At 46.6% G+C, this 20,251-nt stretch overlaps 1 protein-coding gene across 3 annotated transcripts in view; it reads right to left on the bottom strand.

Annotated features, from left to right (window-relative positions):
• LOC117361349 overlaps window positions 1-20,251 on the bottom strand; it is a 141,312-nt gene that overhangs the window by 57,380 nt on the left and 63,681 nt on the right. The window lies entirely within an intron of this gene.

Genomic DNA, 20,251 nt, shown 5'->3' with positions numbered 1-20,251 from the left:
AAGGGATTGATGAGATAACTGTGAATTTTCAAATCCTTTGCAATGTAGTGTTCTATACCTCGACTCCAATTTACCTGGAACAGCAGGTATAGCATAAGGAGTCTCTAAATTTCTTTTGAAAGTTTGAAACAAAAGTCTATTAAGAGGAAGCTTGAGGGACTCCGCAGGAGGCTAAGGCAGATGCATTTCCTTTAAATACTCTTTAGAATATTTAGAACCAGCGTCCAATTTAATTTCCATGTCGTCAGCCATTTGACGAAGAAAGGAGGAAAAAGTTAATTGATCTGCTAGAGCCTGGCCTCGAACAGGACTTAATGACCTCGAAGCGCCTCAAGTGGAGAAGGAAGGCGAAGCTGCTCCAGAGTACTGGTAACCCAAAGAATACACAGACTTGGAGGAGGCATTGGAATCAGCTGAGTCCTTGGGGTCTGGAATCGGAGACCTCAGTCGAGGAGTTGGAGGCCTCGAAGAGCTGGAAGGTCTGGATGGAGGCCTGGACGAGGAAGGCTTTTTTGCAGAAGACCTGTGCCTCAATGGATGCTTCGATGAGGGTCTTGATCTATAACGAGAGTGCTTGCATAGAGTGCGAAGATTCCAATCGAGACACTCGCAAAGACTCGACTCCTTGCATAGAGTGTGTAGATTCCAGACCAAACACTCGCAAAGACTCAACTTCTTGCATAGAATGTGTAGATACAGCTCAAGGCACAGGCAGGGACTCGATCTCATGGGAAACTGTTGATTGCCCAGGCTGGACTGCAGGAAACAGAATCGAGGCAGGCATGTATTTGGTCAGTAACTGAACAAATTGCTGCTCTACTATGGTCTGGAGAGGAGCCTGCAATTGTGGATCTGAGTCTGAAACTGGACCACTTGCTGAGGCTATAGGCTCCAAGGTGGCAGTAGAAGAATGTTTTGGCTTGGACTGATGCTTGGATAACTTGAGGACCACCGCAGGAACATTCTGCTTAGGTATCTGACCTGAGGGAAGCTCAGGGGAAGATAAAGCAGGTGTGCTTGAGGTCAAAGATGATCCAAATGAGGAAGGTCTAATGAGACTCGAGGTCAGAGTCATCGAAGCAGGAAGACCCCCGGCTGAAGTCTGGACCGAGTCAGGAGCCGAGGTTGAGGGTGCAGCCGAAGAGTCCATCCTGAACAGCTTTTCCACTTGAACTTGACGACGTTTAAGGGCTCAAGGTTGAAGAGTAGCACAGCATGGGCACGACTTCAGACTATGGTCAGGACCGAGACACTTAAGACACCAGCGGTGTGGGTCCATGAGGGAAATCGCACGCTGACACTGACTACACTTCTTGAAGCCCATTACTGGCCGGGACATAGAAGGGAAGATAGCTGCTGCAAAGTCAAAGCCCGCAAGCTGTGGGCGAGTAACCTTCCCCGCCAGTCAGTTGACGAGAAATAAGTCTTCTTTTTTTTTTTTTTCTTTAAACAAAAAATAAATAAATAAACACAGCGATTCGCAAAAGAACTAAGACAAACCATGGTGAAGAGAAGGCACAAAGCACCAAAGTTTCACAAAGAGCGTCAAAGACAGACTTCTCGGCTCTGCAGAAAACTGAGAACTGAGGAGACTTGCCCTGTGCTGGGCGGGAAGGCACTTGCACATGCGCGGTGCGGCAGACTCGAAACTTCTACGTTTCCACAAGCAAGTCTGCTGGCGAGGCTGTCCACATCCGGGCTCCTTGGATGATGTCACCCACATGCACATGTGAGAATAGGCTGCCTGCTTGTCCTGGGATAACTACTATTACTAACCTTAACCACTAAAATCAGAAAGATGTTAAGCAAAGGGCAATAATCAATACTACTTCAATTTTACATATCAGATGCCTTTGACTCTTTTGATCACAAACTACTATTGACAAAACTCACCCCCTCTTTTATTAAGGCACCCTAGCCAATTTAGCGCGCACTAAATCGGCTAGCGCACCTTAGTAAAAGGACCCCTCAATGAAGTAGGTACTCAACTGGTTCAAAGAGTTCCTGACAAATAGAAAATATTGTGTCTGGAAAGAACTGGTATAAATCATTGTCCTTCACTGATTCCAGTAATCCCACCACTCTCAGATTAGTCCTCCTTTTACGGTTTTCTTGATCAACGTCAAAAGCTGGCGTAAAGCACTAACAACAGTTCTCAATCCTCTGTCCAGTGCAAAGAAATATTTACATATCATTATCAATCACTTATCTTATATGTCCAGAACAGGCTCAATGGGAACACAGTCCTTGTGCTTTTCTCTGTTGACTTCTCCTGACAAGGAGTAAACCTGTTTCGCTGCTCAAAGGTGCTACATCAGAGGTAATGAAAAAATAAAAAAAATTTAAACACGCCACAAAAAACGCTGGCTCGATCAACAGACATGGCTGCGGCTCCACGAGATGCACTCAGTTTTCAAAGCCAAGCATACTGACATCATCATGATCACAGCATTGGATTTGCTAGGCTCCCTCTCATTTCAATTGTTAATGGTAGGAGGTTTGCGCCAGAAGACATATGAGAAGAGACTGGAAGCCCTGAATATGTATACCCTAGAACAGTGGTAGGCAAACTCATTAGTCAAAAGAGCCAAAATCAGCAGTACAACGATTAAGATTTCTTTTGAGAGCCATACCCTGTGCCCGCTTGCTCTACGACGGCTACGACAACCCGAATGACATCCCGCTCACCTGAACATAGTCAAAATCGATTCGTGGCAGAGCCTAAAGAATGACACAGGGAAAAAATTTGTCTCCGTCCCTGCCCCGTCCCCGTGAGCTTGATCCCTGTCCCCGCAAGCCACCTGATCCCATCCACACAAGCCTCGAATAGTTTTATACTGAACTTATTATATTAAAGTATAAAAAGAAACAATATTCTGTACAATTGTCAATTTATAAATCGGCATTTTCTCCCCACTCTGTCTTCCCCATTTCCCTTCAGCGTCCTCAGCCCACTCTCTCTCCACTTCCCTTCAGCGCATGCACATAAAAACAAGCAAGCAATTTTATATCATTTTCATTCTATTCATTCATAGAAATTAAAGTCTAAATAATGCCAGTCACATAACAAAACATGATTTTACAAAAATAATTCCCTGCACAGTCAAGCCTGCAAGGATTACTAGATGTCTTTCCGCAGCTCCCCTCCCTCCCTCTCTCCCCCTTACCTTCGTGGCCAAGTCAAAATGATCTACCAACAATAAAATTTTAAAAAACACAAAGCACACTTTACGCAGAGAAAATGTTAATTATCATTTATATTCCACGGGTTTTCAAAGAGGTCAAGGCAGATGACTTCATGCAATGTCACCTCAGTAACAACTATGCAAAAATAGACAAATATATCCCCTCCCTTTTTACTAAACCGGGATAACGGTTTTTAGCGCAGGGAGCTGCGCTGAATGCCCTGCGCTGCTCTCGATGCTCATAGGCTCCCTGCGCTAAAAACCACTATTGCGGTTTAGTAAAAGGGGGCCATAGTGCAAAATATAGACAGCAGATATAAATTCTCAAACCGGACACATTTTGATCACTAAACTGAAAATAAAATCATTTTTCCTACCTTTGTTTGGTAATTTCATCAGTCTCTGGTTGCACTTTATTCTTCTGACTGTGCATTCAATATTTCTTCCCTTCTTTCAGCCTCCTGTATGCTTCCTCTCCTCCAGACCTCATTCCCTCCCCCAACTTTTTCTTTCTTTCACCATGCCCTCTTTTTTCTTTCTCTCTCCATGTCCCCTTTCTTTCTGTATGTCTGTCTTTCTCTCTCTCGCTCCATGCCCCATTTATTTATTTCTGTCCGTCTTTCTCCATGCCCCCTTTCTGTCTGTGTCCCGTCTCCCTTCTTTCTTTCTGTCTCCCTGTCCCCCCCCTTCTTTCTTTCTCCCTGCCCTCCCCCCAAGCCACCGCCATTAGGAACATGCTGACACCGCCGCTGGGGAATAGGCTGCTACTGCTGCCTTCAGGGAACAGGCCGGCGCTGAGTTCTAAGTTCTCCCTGCTTCCCTTCCCCATGGGGCCGACCAACTTTTGCCACCCAACGTCAATTCTAACATCGGAGAGGAAGTTCCGGGCCAGCCAGCGATTGGCTGGCCCAGAACGTCCTCTCTGTCAGCCTAGAGGCTTATGGGAGATTATATCAATCTGGCTCTGGCATGGGAAGCAGATAGACCCTTAGTGCAGGGAGACTGTGTTAAGTTTCCCTGATTGAATCATGACTAGCTAAAAGGTGTTAATGTCTGATTAAGAGGGTGCTTAGGTCCAAGTGCACAGATCAAGAAACAAAGAAGCCAGAGACCTAATCCCATCACCATGCTTGCAGGTATTACACCCTCCTTTGTCAATTACATTAACCATTGTTTCAAACAGTTTACAAATTCTAAACAGAAAGATACTGGGAGATACAATATTTTCTCTAGTCAGAATAAGATTCCAAGGTATAAAAGCCTGCTCTCTGCTCTATCAATCTATCTCTTTTTCTATGGAGCTATGGGTGTCTCTTTTCCTATCAAGCTATCAGGAGAGGGGTCTTGGCCCTCTCTCTCTCTTTCTATCTAGCTATCTCTTGGCTCTTGGCTTGGCACTCTGGTTCTCTCTTGAGCTCTCTCTATCTCTCTGTCTATCCTTCTCTTTATCTATGGAACACGAAACATCCCCCCATCCCCCCCTCTCTCTCTCTCTCTCTGCCTTTCCCTGAAACTTCACACTCAATTCCTTCTGGACTCTGTAAGGCAGGGGAACTGCTGGGCTCTCTATTTAAGTATAATACTCTCTACTTAATTGTAATGATTATAAATATTGTTTTTCTGTAAGACTATTTCTATAATATATTCTTTATGCAAACACCTCGGGCTGTGCTTCTTATTTGATTCTATCCCTAATGAAACTTCTGTGAAGGAACTGAACCTGGGACCAGCGTTTGTCAGGACGCCTTTCACTTAACCTCTCCAACCTAACATTGTGGGGGTGCGACCATCCTTACATTCTATTAAACTGACACTCTCCATCAGAATTGACGTCGGGTGGCAACAGTTGGTCAGCCCCGCGGGGAAGGGAAGAAGGGAGAGCTCAGTACTAGGCAGCAACAGCCTGTTCCCTGATGGCGGCAGTGGCAGCCTATTCCCCGGCAGCAGTGGTGGCCTATTCCCCAATGGCGGTGGCTTGGGGGAGGGCAGGAAGAAGGGAAGGGAAGCAGGTACCGCGAGCCGTACTCAAGTGGCTAAAGAGCCGCAGTTTGCTGACCACTGCCCTAGAGGAAAGGAGGGACAGGGGAGATATAATTCAGACGTTCAAATACTTGAAAGGTATTAACATAGAACAAAATCTTTTCCAGAGAAAGGAAAATGGTAAAACCAGAGGACATAATTTGAGGTTGAGGGATGGTAGATTCAAAAGAAATGTAAGGAAATTCTACTTTATGGAGAGGGTGGTGGAAGCCTGGAATGAACTCCCACGCGAGGCAGAAGAGAGGAAAACGGTGACAGAGTTCAAAGAAGCGTGGGATGAACATAGAGGATCTAGAATCAGAGAATAATAGCAAATATTGAAGAACTAAGGCCAGTACTGGGCCGACTTGCACGGTATGTGTCTGTATATGGCCTTTGGTTGAGGATGGGCTGGGGAGGGCTTTAGTGGCTGGGAGGGTGTAGATGGGCTGGAGTGAGCTTTGACGGAGGCTTCAGCAGTTGGAACCCAAGCACAGTACCGGGTAGAGCTTTGGATTCTTGCCCAGAAATAGCTAAAAAGAAAAAAAAATTTTTTAATTGAATCAGGTTGGGCAGACTGAATGGACCATTCGGGTCTTTATCTGCCGTCATCTACTATGTTACTATGTTTAAATACTTGAAAGGTATTAACGTAGAACAAAATCTATTCCAGAGAAAGGAAAATGGTAAAACCAGAGGGCATAATTTGAGGTTAAGGGATGGTAGATTCAAGAGTAATGTTAGGAAATTCTTCTTTACTGAGAGGGTGGTTGATACGTGGAATGCGCTCCTGAGAGAGGTGATGTAGAAGAAAACGGTGACAGAGTTCAAACAAGTGTGAGATGAACACAGAGGATCTCTAATCAGATAATAATGGGTATTCATTGAAGGAAATAAGGCCAGTACCGGGCAGGCTTGCACTGACTGTGTCCCATATGAACATTCATTTGAGGACGGGCAGGGGAGGGTTTTAATAGCTGGGATGGTTAAGATGGGTGGAGTGAGCTTTGATGGAGACTCCAGTAGATGAAACCTAAGCACACTACTGGGCAGGGCTCTGGGTTTCTGGCCCAGAAATATCAAAGAAAAAGGACCATTTAAACTAAATAATTAATTTATGGAGCATTTATGGTTGGACAGACTGGATGTGGACCATTTGGGTCTTTATCTGCTATCATTTACTTACCGTAACAGGTGTTATCCAGGGACAGCAGGCAGATATTCTTAATGTATGGGTGACGTCACCGACGGAGCCCCGGTACGGACACTTTTAACTAGAAAGTTCTAGTTGACCGCACCGCGCATGCGCGGGTGCCTTCCCGCTCGACGGAGGAGAGCGTGGTCCCCAGTTAAGATAAGCCAGCTAAGAAGCCAACCCGGGGAGGAGGGCGGGGTCCTAAGAATATCTGCCTGCTGTCCCTGGATAACACCTGTTACGGTAAGTAACTGTGCTTTATCCCAGGACAAGCAGGCAGCATATTCTTAACGTATGGGTGACCTCCAAGCTAGCAGAGGGGGAGGAGGGATGGTTGGCCATTAGGAAAATAAATTTTGTAACACAGATTGGCCGAAGAGTCCGTCCCGTCTGGAGAAGGCATCCAGACAGTAGTGAGTAGTGAACGTGTGAGCTGAGGACCAAGTGGCAGCCTTGCAGATTTCCTCGATGGGCGTGGAATGGAGGAAAGCCACAGAAGCAGCCATAGCTCTGACCCTGTGGGCCGTGACAGCACCTTCCAGTGAGAGACCGGCCCGAGCATAACAGAACGCAATGCAGGCAGCAAGCCAGTTAGAAAGCGTCCGTTTAGAGACAGGGCGACCTAGACGGTTAGGGTCGAAAGATAAAAAGAGCTGAGGAGACGAGCGGTGAGCCCTGGTACAGTCTAGGTAGTATGCAAGGGCACGCTTACAGTCTAGCATGTGTAACGCCTGTTCCCCAGGATGAGAATGGGGCTTCGGGAAAAAGACAGGCAACACAATGGATTGGTTGAGGTGGAAGTCCGAGACCACCTTGGGAAGGAATTTAGGATGGGTACGCAGAACCACCTTGTTATGGTGAAAAACAGTGAAAGGTGGGTCGGCAACCAGTGCATGCAGCTCACTAACCTTCCTGGCAGAGGTGATGGCAATGAGGAAAAGCACCTTCCACGTCAAAAATTTGAGTGAAGTAGTGGCAAGAGGCTCAAACGGAGGTTTCATGAGGGCTGATAAAACCACATTCAGGTCCCAGACGACTGGAGGAGGCTTCAGAGGTGGTTTGACATTGAAGAGGCCTCTCATGAACCGGGAAACCAGGGGATGAGCCGTGAGCGGTGTTCCGAGGATAGGCTCATGAAACGCAGTGATGGCACTGAGGTGGACTCTGATTGAGGTAGACTTGAGGCCAGCGTCGGACAGAGAGAGCAAATAGTCCAGTACAGTTTCCACCGCCAGCGAGGTGGGATCGTGGTGATGCAGTAGACACCAAGAGGAGAACCTGGTCCACTTCTGATGGTAACATTGGAGGGTGGCCGGTTTCCTGGAGGCATCCAAAATGCGACGGACAGGCTGAGACAGATTCTCTGGAGAGGTCAGCCCAAGAGAAACCAAGCTGTCAGGTGGAGCGAGGACAGATTGGGATGTAGTAGAGACTGATGCTGCTGTGTAAGTAGAGTAGGAAACACAGGAAGAGGAATGGGTTCTCTGGAGCTGAGCTGGAGCAGGAGGGAGAACCAGTGTTGGCGAGGCCACCGAGGGGCGATGAGAATCATGGTGGCTCTGTCCCTGCGGAGTTTGAATAACGTCCGCAACATCAGAGGTAGTGGAGGGAAGGCATAGAGGAACCGATCCTTCCAGTCGAGCAGGAATGCATCCGGGGCCAGACGATGAGGAGAGAAGAGCCTGGAACAGAACTGGGGCAGCTGATGGTTGTGAGGATCTGCAAAGAGGTCCACCTGAGGAGTGCCCCACTGAGCAAAGATGGAGCGGAGTGTGGGAGGATCCAGAGTCCACTCGTGAGGTTGAAGGATGCGGCTGAGATTGTCGGCCAGGGAGTTCTGTTCGCCCTGGATATAGACAGCCTTGAGGAAGAGACTGTGGGCAGTGGCCCAGGTCCAGATGCGGATGGCCTCCTGACAGAGGAGGGGAGATCCGGTGCCGCCTTGCTTGTTTATGTAGTACATGGCGACTTGGTTGTCTGTGCACAGGAGAAGAACCTGAGGGTAAAGAAGGTGCTGGAAGGCCTTGAGAGCATAGAACATGGCCCTGAGTTCCAGGAAATTGATGTGATGTTGACACTCCTGATGGGTCCAGAGTCCCTGAGTGCGAAGATCTCCCAGGTGAGCTCCCCATGCATAAGGGGAGGCATCCGTGGTTATGATCATGGAGTGGGGGGGGGGTAGATGAAAGAGTAGACCCCTGGAAAGATTGGAGGAGTTCAACCACCATTGAAGAGATTGCTGAAGAGACGATGTCACAGAGATGGGATGAGAAAGAGGATCCGTGGTCTGTGACCATTGGTTGGCTAGAACCCACTGAGGTGTTCTGAGGTGGAGTCGTGCCAGAGGGAGCACATGGACCGTGGAAGCCATGTGGCCCAGGAGGACCATCATCTGGCGAGCAGGAATGGAGTGATGAAGGAGCACCTGACGGCAAAGATGGAGCAGGGTCTGTTGACGGTCGGAGGGGAGGAACGCCCTCATCCGAGTGGTGTCGAGAACAGCTCCAATGAACTGAAGTTGCTGTGTGGGAAGCAGATGCGACTTGGGGTAGTTGATCTCGAACCCCAGAAGATGGAGGAAAGAGATGGTGTGTTGAGTGGCTTGTAGCACAAGCGGAGACGTAGGTGCTTTCACCAACCAATCGTCCAAGTGGGGGAACACCTGGAGGTTGTGAGACCTGAGGAAGGCCGCCACTACAATAAGGCACTTGGTGAACATCCTGGGCGATGATGCGAGGCCAAAGGGTAGCACTTTGTACTGGTAGTGATGGTGCTGTATCTGAAACCGGAGGTAGCGACGTGAAGTCGGATTGATTGGAATGTGAGTGTAGGCCTCCTTGAGGTCTAGGGAACATAGCCAGTCGTGTTGAGAGAGAAGAGGGTAAAGCGTGGCAAGGGAGAGCATTCTGAACTTTTCCTTGACCAGACACTTGTTGAGGTCCCTAAGATCGAGGATGGGACAGAAGTCTCCTGTCTTCTTGGGTACCAGGAAGGAGCGGGAGTAGAATCCTTGACCCCTTTGGTCTTGGGGGACTTCTTCGATGGCATTGAGAAGAAGGAGGGATTGAACCTCCTGGAGAAGGAGGAGGGTTTGAGAGGAGTGAGAAGCAGACTCTACGGGAGGATTGTCTGGTGGAAGAGTCTGGAAGTTGAGAGAGTAGCCGTGGCGAATGATGGTGAGGACCCACTGGTCTGATGTGATGACCTCACAACGGTTGAGAAAAAGTTGCAGGCGTCCGCCGATAGGTTGAGGAAGAGGTAACGCTGGTGAGAAACTGGCTATGCCCTGGAGAAAGGAGTCAAAAGGGCTGAGAAGGTTTTGACTGAGGGAGAGGCTTGGCAGGTTGATGAGATTGGGAGCGAGCCTGAGTTTGCTGTTGCTGACAAGGTCGGCGAGGTTGTTGCGGAGGTGGATGAAGAGGTCTGGCTGAGAATCTGCGTTGGTATGAAGACTGCTGTCTATAGGGGCGAGCAGGCGGAGTCTTCTTCTTCGGTTTGATGAGAGTATCCCACCTGGTCTCGTGAGCAGAGAGTTTCTGGGTGGTGGAGTCTAGGGACTCTCCGAAAAGTTCATCACCAAGACAAGGTGCGTTAGCCAGGCGGTCTTGGTGGTTAACGTCGAGGTCGGAAACTCTCAGCCAGGCCAGACGTCTCATGGCAACCGCCATGGCCGAAGCTCGAGAGGTGAGCTCGAAGGAATCATAAATAGAGCGCACCATGAATTTGCGGAGTTGGAGCAGACTGGAAATGTGTTGTTGGAAAAGAGGGACCTTAAGTTCAGGAAGATACTTTTGTAATGAAGAGAGTTGTTGAACCAGATGCTTCATGTAAAAGGAGAAGTGAAAGGTGTAATTATTGGCTCTGTTTGCAAGCATTGAATTTTGATAAAGGCGCTTGCCAAATTTATCCATTGTTTTGCCCTCTCTGCCAGGAGGGGTAGAAGCATAAATACTGGATCCCTGTGTTTTCTTCAAGGTGGACTCGACAAGAAGAGATTCATGGGGTAGTTGGGGTTTGTCAAACCCCGGGATAGGGATGACCCTGTAGAGACTATCCAGTTTTCTAGGGGCCCCCGGTACCGAGAGAGGGTTTTCCCAATTCTTGTAGAAAGTTTCCCGTAAGATGTCGTGGACGGGTAACTTTAGAAATTCTTTGGGGGGTTTCTCGAAGTCTAAGGCATCTAAGAAAGCTTGTGACTTCTTAGAGTCAGATTCTAATGGGATAGAGAGAGCCACTGACATTTCCCGAAGAAATTTGGTGAACGAGGATTGTTCAGGCTTGGAACCGGTATCGATTGTGGAGGGCTCCTCGTCGGTTGAAGAAGCTTCATCGTCGGTACCGGGTTGGGATTCTTCCCAGAGGTCCGGGTCCCTGACGTCGGTGTGTATAGGACGGGAGGGTGGTGTGGATGGTTCTGCGTGGCGAGCCTTAGAAAGAGATTTGCCAGAACGCATGGAGACGGTACCGGGGGAAGAAGAGCGGTGCCGGTCTTGGTCTCGGGGGGCTTGGTGACGGTCCCGATGTCGGAGAGGATCGGCATCAGAGTGTAGTTGCACGAGAGGATTGGTGGGTTCCGCCGCGAGCACCGGCATGGACGTATTTAATGGTACCGATGGAGTCGACTCCGGTGGTATGGTGCGAGGCTCGGGCCGGTCCGGTACCGGAAGGAGCGGGGCCAATATTGTTGGCAACAGGTGTTGCAGTTGTTGCTGTAGCTGCTCCTGCAATTGAGTTTGGAGTATAGCCGCTATGCGGTTGTCCAGAGGAGGCACCGGTACCGCTTTTTTCTTTTTCGGTACCATAGATGCTGCTCGACGCCCCGGCGATGAGGAGGCCGATGATGAGGCACTCACCGAAATCGGGGCGGAGCGTTTAGGGGGTCGGCTGGATGCCGGGAGGACCGGTGTCGCCGACGTGGCGGGAGGGCGCTCAAGGGAAGTGGAAGGCTTCTTAGCTGGCTTACCTGACGCCTTCGACCCCGAGGAAGGATCAGGTGGTGTGGAGGTAGACTTTAGCGGCGCCGTCGATGGTGTGGCAGACTCCATGGCAGATCCGGTGCCAAAAAGGATGTTCTGCTGGATCTGCCTATTCTTCAACGTACGTTTTTTAAGAGTAGCACAGCGGGTGCAGGTGTCAGCCCGATGCTCTGGACCCAGGCACTGTAAGCACCAATTGTGCGGGTCAGTGAGAGAGATCGGGCGTGCACACCACTGGCACTTCTTAAAACCCGGCTGAGGGGGCATGAATGGAAACACGGCCTCCGCAAAATCAAACCCGGAGGCCTGTATGTTGGCAACAGGCCCGCCGGGGCCGGCCAGAAAAATAAAGGAAAAGACAAATTAAAGAATTTTTTTTTTTTTTTTTTAGACGAAAAAGAAACCCGAAGGGAAAAAAGCAAAAAAAGGAAGAAAATTACGCGAGCGGGAAGGCAAAGTAGGATATTTCAACAGCCGTTGAAAGCACATGCGTCTTCTTCACTCCGCGGAAACGAAAAAAACTGGGGACCACGCTCTCCTCCGTCGAGCGGGAAGGCACCCGCGCATGCGCGGTGCGGTCAACTAGAACTTTCTAGTTAAAAGTGTCCGTACCGGGGCTCCGTCGGTGACGTCACCCATACGTTAAGAATATGCTGCCTGCTTGTCCTCGGATAAACTATGTTACTATGTTTTTTTTCAAAAAAACAGAGGCATGATAAATGTCTATCAAAGCTGCAATTTACATACACAATATATTTCAAACCATATATAAATCTAATATAAACCAAAAAAAACCCACTTTTTTGAGCATTAGGAATTAAACACACCCTCATGTGTTACATTGATCCTGATGATGCAGGGACCTTCTCAAAGCAAAGAAAACTAATCAAAAGGAGCTAAATCACTCTATTTAATAAAAAGGTTGCCATTAAAACACTATGGGCTCCTTTTACTAAGGTGTGCTAGCGTTTTTAGCGCATGCAGGAAATTACCGCGCGCTACATGGCTATAACTAACGCCAGATCAATGCTGGCGTTAAGGTCTAATGCGCGCGGCAACGTAGCATGCGCTATTCCACGCGTTAAAGCCCTAACGCTGCTTAGTAAAAGGAGCCCTATGTTCAGTCCAAGAGGATGTAGAGTCTTTATACAATGTATCCATTGTTCCTTTTGCCATAACTGTCTTCTTATATCACCACGTCTCAAGGATGCTAGGATCCTATCAATCACCCAGCATAAAAGATTGGCAAAGTTGTGTTGGCAAAGTTGTGTTACTAATGGAGCCGTCATTTTTTTGGGTATTTATACAGCTCTTATGTTCAGTTATTTGTACTGTGAGATTTCTATGTTTGTCCTATATGAAAAAGATCGTAAGGACATTTTGGGCTCCTTTTACAAAGGTGCGCTAGCGTTTTTAGTGCACGCACCGGATTAGCGTGCGCTATAGTGCGCGCTACCCAAAAAAACTACCACCTGCTCAAGAGGAGGCGGTAGCAGCTAGCACGCGTGGCAATTTAGTGCGCGCTATTCCGCGTGTTAAAGCCCTAACTCACCTTTGTAAAAGGAGCCCATTATAATGATATGAAAATATTTATTTGCCCTGGACAGAGGATTGAGAACTGTTGTTAGTGCTTCATGCCAGCTTTTGACGTTGCTTTATTAATAGTTTACCCAGTTGTAGCCATCAACATTCAAGTTTATTGGTGTGGAGCCAGAGATTTCATCAAACATATATTGAAGATAAAAAGCACAGTTATATCCAAAGGAAGTTTGGTGTGCAAAATTTAAATGTTTATGTGTGGAGTTTTTTTTACAGACCAGCATTGATACAGACTGTTTTGCGTACCTTGGGGCCCAACTTGAGGTCTGGTTTTCTCCACTGTTTATGTATTTATAATTTTTTGTCTAATTCTGTTTGACAATACTTTGTCCCCCCAATACTTATTAACAGCACATTTTTCATTTGTGAATTTTGAGTTTGCCTTTTGCTATACAGTGGTACCTTGGATTACGAGCATAATCCGTTCCAGGAGCATGCTCGTAATCCAAAATGCTCGTATATCAAAGCAAGTTTCCCCATAGGAAGTAAGGGAAACTTGCTTTGATATGTTTCCACCCCCCCCCTTCCCCCCCCCCCGAGGCCAGCAGCGCTGCTTTCCCCCCCCCACGAGAACCGGCATTGCTCCCCCCGAAGGCCCCCCCCCCCGTGATCCGGCACCCCCTCCCGCCGCCATCGGGTACCCCCCCGCCGCGACCTGAGGTCCCCCCTACCCACCCGAACCCTCTTCTTCCTTTTCTGTAGCCGCCGCAGTGGCACCGGCACCAGCATGTCCTGTGCGTGGTGCCGATGCCTGAAGATCTGCTTCCTGTGCAAGGCCTGAGAGTTCACGTCGAACTCTCAGGCCTTGCACAGGAAGCAGATCTTCATGCACCGGCACCACGCACAGGACATGCTGGTGCCGGTGCCGCTGCGGAGGCTACAGAAAAGTAAGAAGAGGGTTCGGGTGGGTTGGGGGGACCTCAGGTTGCAGCGGGGGGGGGGGGCCCGATGGCGGCGGGGGAGGGTGCCGGTTCGCAGGGGGGGCGCTCGCAAACCGAAACGCGCTCGGTTTCCGAGGCGCCCATTTTGCGAATGTTTTGCTCGTCTTGTAAAACACTCGCAAACCGGTGCACTCGTAAACCAAAGTACCACTGTACGGCTGTACGGCTATACAGTTATTTCAACAGGGAATTATCTGTGCCAGAAATGGTATTCAATTCTGATGAATCAGAGAAACTCAAACAAATCTCTGTAACACTGGAAGATGTAATGGGTCAATTTGACAAACTGAGGCGGCTGATGCGCCAGGGATGATAGTGATGGTGGCCTGACTGATGCGGAGTTGAGACCCTCCTGCCTCTTCTACCATTATGTCCTGTCGTTGCCTTGCATATGACTGAGCTTTTATTTAACTGGACCTTTATTTTACTTCAGTTTAATTTTCTCTATTTTAAAACTTCTAATTTGCTTAAATTTACTTTATTTTTATTTTTAAATTAATTTTTGTTTTTGTGGTGAATACTTGTTAGGATTTGTATATATATCTTGTATCTTTCTTTATCTCTACCTTTCCTATTTGAATATGTTCTATGGAGTTCCTTTCTGTTTTTAATTGTTACATTGTAAACCGCTTAGGTCATGAAAATGCGGGAGTGGTATATCAAATTTTTAATAAACATAAACAGTAGCAAATCACCTGGACCAGATGGTATACCTCCTAGGGTGCTGACAGAATTGGAAAATGAACTTACAGAGCTATTAGTAATTTTTCTTTAAAATCCAGCAAAGTACTGGAAGACTGGAGGGTGGCCATAATGCCAATATTTAAAAAGGGTTCCAGAGGTGATCCGGGAAATTATAGACTGGTAATTCTTATGTTTGAGACAAGTTTAATAGAGAAGAGCACTCATCGCTCTTTCTATTGAAAGAATTATCCTAAGAGTTAGATGAGGGGTATTTTTGGAGTAAATAGTGGGGTTTCCCAGAGGTCTGTGCTGGGACCGCTGCTTTTTAACATATTTATCAATGATCTAGAGATGGGAATAACTAGTAATTAAATTTGCTGATTTTCAAAGTTGTTAAATCGCAAGGGGATTGTGAAAAATTGCAAGGAGGACCTTGTGAGACTGGGTATCAAAATGGCAGCTCAACTAGGCATAGAACAAATCTGTAAGCCTAGGAGTGGCCCTTAGGCTCAATCATGCTGTGCAGTCATGACCAGCAAAGCAGGGAGCTAGGCCAGGGACAGAGGGGCACCAAACAGCAGCCTACCACCCGTTGAAGGTAGAGAAAAATATTGGAATCTTCCAGGGGGCACCACAGTTTATCCAGTGATGTCACTGGTAGAACTCTGTTTTTGTCTCTACCTCTGCCTGCAGTGTAGGAAAGGATAACTCATTTGAGCAGAACGGTGAGTTGACATAAAGACAGATACAAATGCTCACAATATGGAAGATGTTATCTAATGGAGCCTGATGCAAAAACTTTACCCCAGAACTGACTTTCAGAATTTTTGAGCTTGTTGAACTGTGAATGCATGCCAATTCCTGCCTGCTGTGTGGGCCACATCATTCCATTTACTAGCTCGAGAAGAATATAAATTTTTGAAAGGCAGGAGCATATGTAAGGATTTGTATTCTTTAACTCTGTTTTCTCTGAGGACAAACAGGATACTAAAATCCTTACACCACATGTGTTAAACACAAGGCCCGCCTGGCCATTTTATGTGGCCCACAGCAGTACTTCCGGAACTTCCTCTTCTCATGGCCCAGCATGTCTTCCCTCCCGTGCCGGTCCAATGTCGCCATCACGCTGAAAATTCTGCTAGCCTCAGCAGTGATTCAGGAACATTGTTCGCGGCTCCCCTTCCTGCTTTCCAATTGTCGTGGTCCACTCGGGCGGAAATAGGAAGTTGCATCACTGGAGACAGACCATGGCAGATGGAAAGCAGGAAGTGGAGCCACAAACAACATAGCTGAATCACTGCCGAGGCTGGCAGATTTTTTAGCGTGACGACATTGGGCTGGCGCAGGAGGGAAGACATGATGGGCCATGAGAAGCGGAAGTTCCGGGAGCACTACCATGTGCCACTTTTTTAGCGTGACAGCGATATCGGGCCGTGCAGAGAGAAGGGGAGGACATGCTGGGCCAAGGAAGCCTCCTGGACTAACTGGTTCTTTTTTTTTAAGTAGTAAGGGGAAGGGTATTAAAAGCAGTGCCAGACTGGGCATGGGAGGAGAACTTATGGACCTGGGGTGATGTGGAGGAAGAGGGAAAGAGATACTTGAAGGGAGAACTGATGGGAAGAGAAAGGTAGACATGGTGGACCTGGTGGGAGGGAGGAAGGCAAGCAGACAGGCGGAGAGATGGGAAAAGAAAGGGAGAGAAGTTGGATCTGAGGATGGAAGGGCAGGAGAAATGTTAGGCCTAGAGGTGGAAGGGAGAAAGAGATGCAGCATCTCTTTTCTTCCCTTCCATCTCATTGTTCAGCATCAAAGGGGGAAGGAAAAAGAACAACAGAAAAGAGAGGGAGCAAAATGTTGGACTATGGGGAGAGAGGAGGTAAGATGTGGTAATGGGGGGTAGATAGAAGGAAATAGGAGGCTGGGAAAGGAATAAGATGGGAATGAGAGAGCTAGGGACTGAAAGGAGATGGAGAATTTAGAGGTAGACGAGAATTCAAAAAGAAGGGTGAGAAAGAGGACAAGATTTAAGTGGACAGAGACAAAAAAAAAAAAAGAAAAAGTTAAGAAAGCTGAATGGGATCAATCAATATATTGGAGACAGGCATAAGAAGGGAATGGAACATGAGAGAAGATGAGAAAAAATGGAGGCAGACACTAGAAAGAAAATTAGTAGAAGAAAGACAAAAAGCAGAAAGAGAAACTGGGACCAAGATGATGGGAAAACAAAATGACCAGATAACAAAAGGTAGAAAAAATAATTTTATATTCTATTTTGTGATTACAATATGTCAGATTCTTTCCAGAGCCATTACCAGCAGCTGTAGACATGAGGAGGCATCATTTTATTCTCCCAGAGAATAGGAGTGGTGTGCCTGTCTTAAATTCATTACTGTTCAGGGACAGGGGAGGCTTGAGTTTTAAATTTGGAGATTAAATCTTTTGGCCCATACTTTCATTTGACAACCTGGTATAGATTTCAGGCTGGGGTCAGCTTCTGTTAATTATTGAGATAGAGTATGTGTAAAGGATTAAAGAGATAGGAGCTCCAAGGGTTTTAGCATCTGAGCTTTTTCTTATCCTATGCTTGCTTATAGGAGCTGCATATTCTACAGTAAGAACTTCTGGGCACTGGAACTATGTCTCAGGTGTCATGGTGAACTTCTAAATAGCAGTGGTCTTTCTGATTGCATTTCTGATGGGGGGGTTACCTCTGCACAATATTTTATGTGATGTAGAAAAATATACAGAAAATTCGCTTAAACATTGGATAAGCGATCAATCAAATTTTAATAAAAACTTGAAACTTGAATTAAGTATATTTTCTAAAACTGTATCAGATTTGAAATGTGTATCCTATCAGAGCTGGTGTTAGACAGCAAGCATGAACTAGGACCTAAAAGAGAGAGGAAAAGTCTTTTTTAATTTATTTTGTTTACAACACAGAGCCAGCGTGGGGTTGGAGAGGTTGTAACCCTATACTTCTACTAAGACTAAGGGCTCCTTTTATCAATCCACCCTAGCGGTTTAACGCGCATAATAGCACAAGTTAAACCGCCTGCCACGCTAGCCGCTACCGCCTCCTCTTGAGCAGGCGGTAGTTTTTAGGCCAGCGCGGGGGTTAGCACATGATGAAAAGTCACGTGTGTTAACCCCGCTAGCGCGGCTTGATAAAAGGAGCCCTAAGGGCATAAATTGAAAACCTAAGGTCAGTACCGGGCAGACTTGCAAAGTCTGTGTCCCATATATGGCTATTTGGTTTAGGATGGGCTGGTGTGACAGGCCCCTGTCACTGGCTAGTGGAGGGAGCCTGAACAATGGAGCTCATAGAGCCTGAGAGGAGCGCTGACTGCATAAGAGCTGCAAATGTTGCTGGGAGCTGCCCACTCACCCTAAGTGGATTGTGATGCTGAAAAGAACAGCTCCCAGCACAGAGAGATCAGAAGGGGAGGAGCTCCATTGGGAGCTGGACAACCCTCAGTAGGAGGAATGCTGGCCTCTGGCCTAACTCCCATTAAGCTCTGAAAACCACTGCTGACCGGAGGCCCAGGGTAGTGGAATAGAGTGGCCAGGCTGACCAGTCTTGACAGGGGGGACTGGTGCAGCAAAGAATGGAAGTCCGTGGGAGGGTCCATGGGGTTCTACACACTGGCAGAGATATCTGGAAGAGAGATGGTAGGGTGGTGGTAGGGTCTGCGGGGACCTATACACCAACAGGAAAGAGCTCAGAAGTAGAAGGAAGGCTCAGTACAGCCTGAAGTCAAGGAAGCATTGATAAACCTGCAAGATGTTTGAGATCTGAGGGAGGGATGTTTTTCATCAGTTTAAAAGAAAATGGGATTCGTTATTTTAAATCTAGAATATCTATTTTCCCACTTGCCGGTAAGAATCTCTGGAATTCAATTCCAGGTATAATGAAATTATGCCAAGATTGAAAGTCTTTTAAGAAAATGTTAAAAACACAATTATTTGTGGACACCTTTCTCTAACTCTGTGGTTATTATTTATTTTATATTTAAAGAATTCTGTATTAAAGGAATTTGTGGGGAAGTTTTATAATGTTTGTGCTTAAAATTAAGTGATTCATAAATTTTTAAAAGAAAGCTAAGAAAGAATATGAAGAGAAACTTGCAAAAGAGGCAATAACTCATAACAATTTCTTTAGGTACATCAGAAGCAGAAAACCAGTGAGGGAATCCGTGGGACCGTTGGATGATCAAGGAGCACAAGGGGCACTAAGGGAGGATAAGGCCATAGCGGAGAGACTGAATAAATTCTTTGCTTCGGTCTTTATGGAAGAAGATGTAAGAGATCAACCAGAATTGGAAATGGTATTCAAGGGTGATGATGCGGAGGAACTGAAAGAAATCTCTGTGAATCTGGAAGATGTACTAAGCCAAATCAACAAGTTAAAAAGTGATAAATCACCTAGACTGGATGGTATACATCCCAGGGTACTAAAGGAACTCAAAAATGAAATTGCTGACCTGCTGTTAGTGATCTCTAACCTGTCACTAAAATCATCTGTAGTACCTGAAGATTGGAGGATGGCCAATGTTACACCGATTTTTTAAAAAGGGCTCCAGGGTAGATCCGGGAAATTACAAACCTGTAAGCCTGACTTCAGTACTGGGCAAAATGGTGGAAACAATTATTTTTTTTAAAAATCAACAAAGAGAGGCACTGGAGATGCCTCTCTTTGTTGATTTTGCTTTGCCTCGAAGCCTGGTACCTTCTTTCCCCTTCCCCTGGAAACAATTATAAAAAATAAAATTGTGAAACACGGAGACAAACATGATTTAATGAGACAGAGTCGGCATGGGTACAGCTGAGGGAGATCTTGCCTCACCAATTTGCTTGACTTCTCTGAAGGTGTGAATACACATGTGGATAAAGGCGAGCCGGTTGATATAGTGTATCTAGATTTTCAGAAAGCTCTTGACAAAGTTTCTCATGAGAGGCTCCTGAGAAAATTAAAGAGTCATGGGATAGGAGGCAAAGTTCAGTTGTGGATTAGGAATTGGTTATGGGATAGAAAACAGAAGGTAGGGTTAAATAATTATTTTTCTCAGTGGAGAAGAGTAAACAGTGGAGTGCCACAGGGATCTGTACTAAGACCGGTGCTATTTAACTTATTTATAAACGATCTGGAAATTGGAACGATGAATGAGGTGATTAAATTTGCAGATGACACTAAACTGTCCAAAGTTGTTAAAACACATGCAGATTGTGAAACATTGCAGGCAGACCTTAGAAAATTGGAATAATGGGCATCTAATGGCAGATGAAATTTAATGTGGACAAATGCAAAGTGATGCACATTGGGAAGAATAACCCAAATCACAGTTACCAGATGCTAGGGTCCACCTTGGGGAGTGATCTGGGTGTTATTGTAGACAATATGATGAAACCTGGTGCCCAATGTGTAGCGGCGGCCAAAAAAGCAAACAAGATGCTAGGAATTATTAAAAAAAGGGATGGTTAACCAGACTAAAGATATTATAATGCCTCTGTATTGCAACATGGTGCAACCTCATCTGGAGTATTGCATTCAATTCTGGGCTCCTTATCTCAAAAAAAATATAGCGGCACTAGAAAAGGTTCAAAGAAGAGTGACCAAGATGATAAAGGGGATGGAACTCCTCTTGTTTGAGG

This window comes from Geotrypetes seraphini, chromosome 5 (genome assembly GCF_902459505.1).
Source record: "Geotrypetes seraphini chromosome 5, aGeoSer1.1, whole genome shotgun sequence".
Taxonomy (NCBI): domain Eukaryota; kingdom Metazoa; phylum Chordata; class Amphibia; order Gymnophiona; family Dermophiidae; genus Geotrypetes; species Geotrypetes seraphini.
This window is presented reverse-complemented; position numbering and strand designations above follow the sequence as displayed.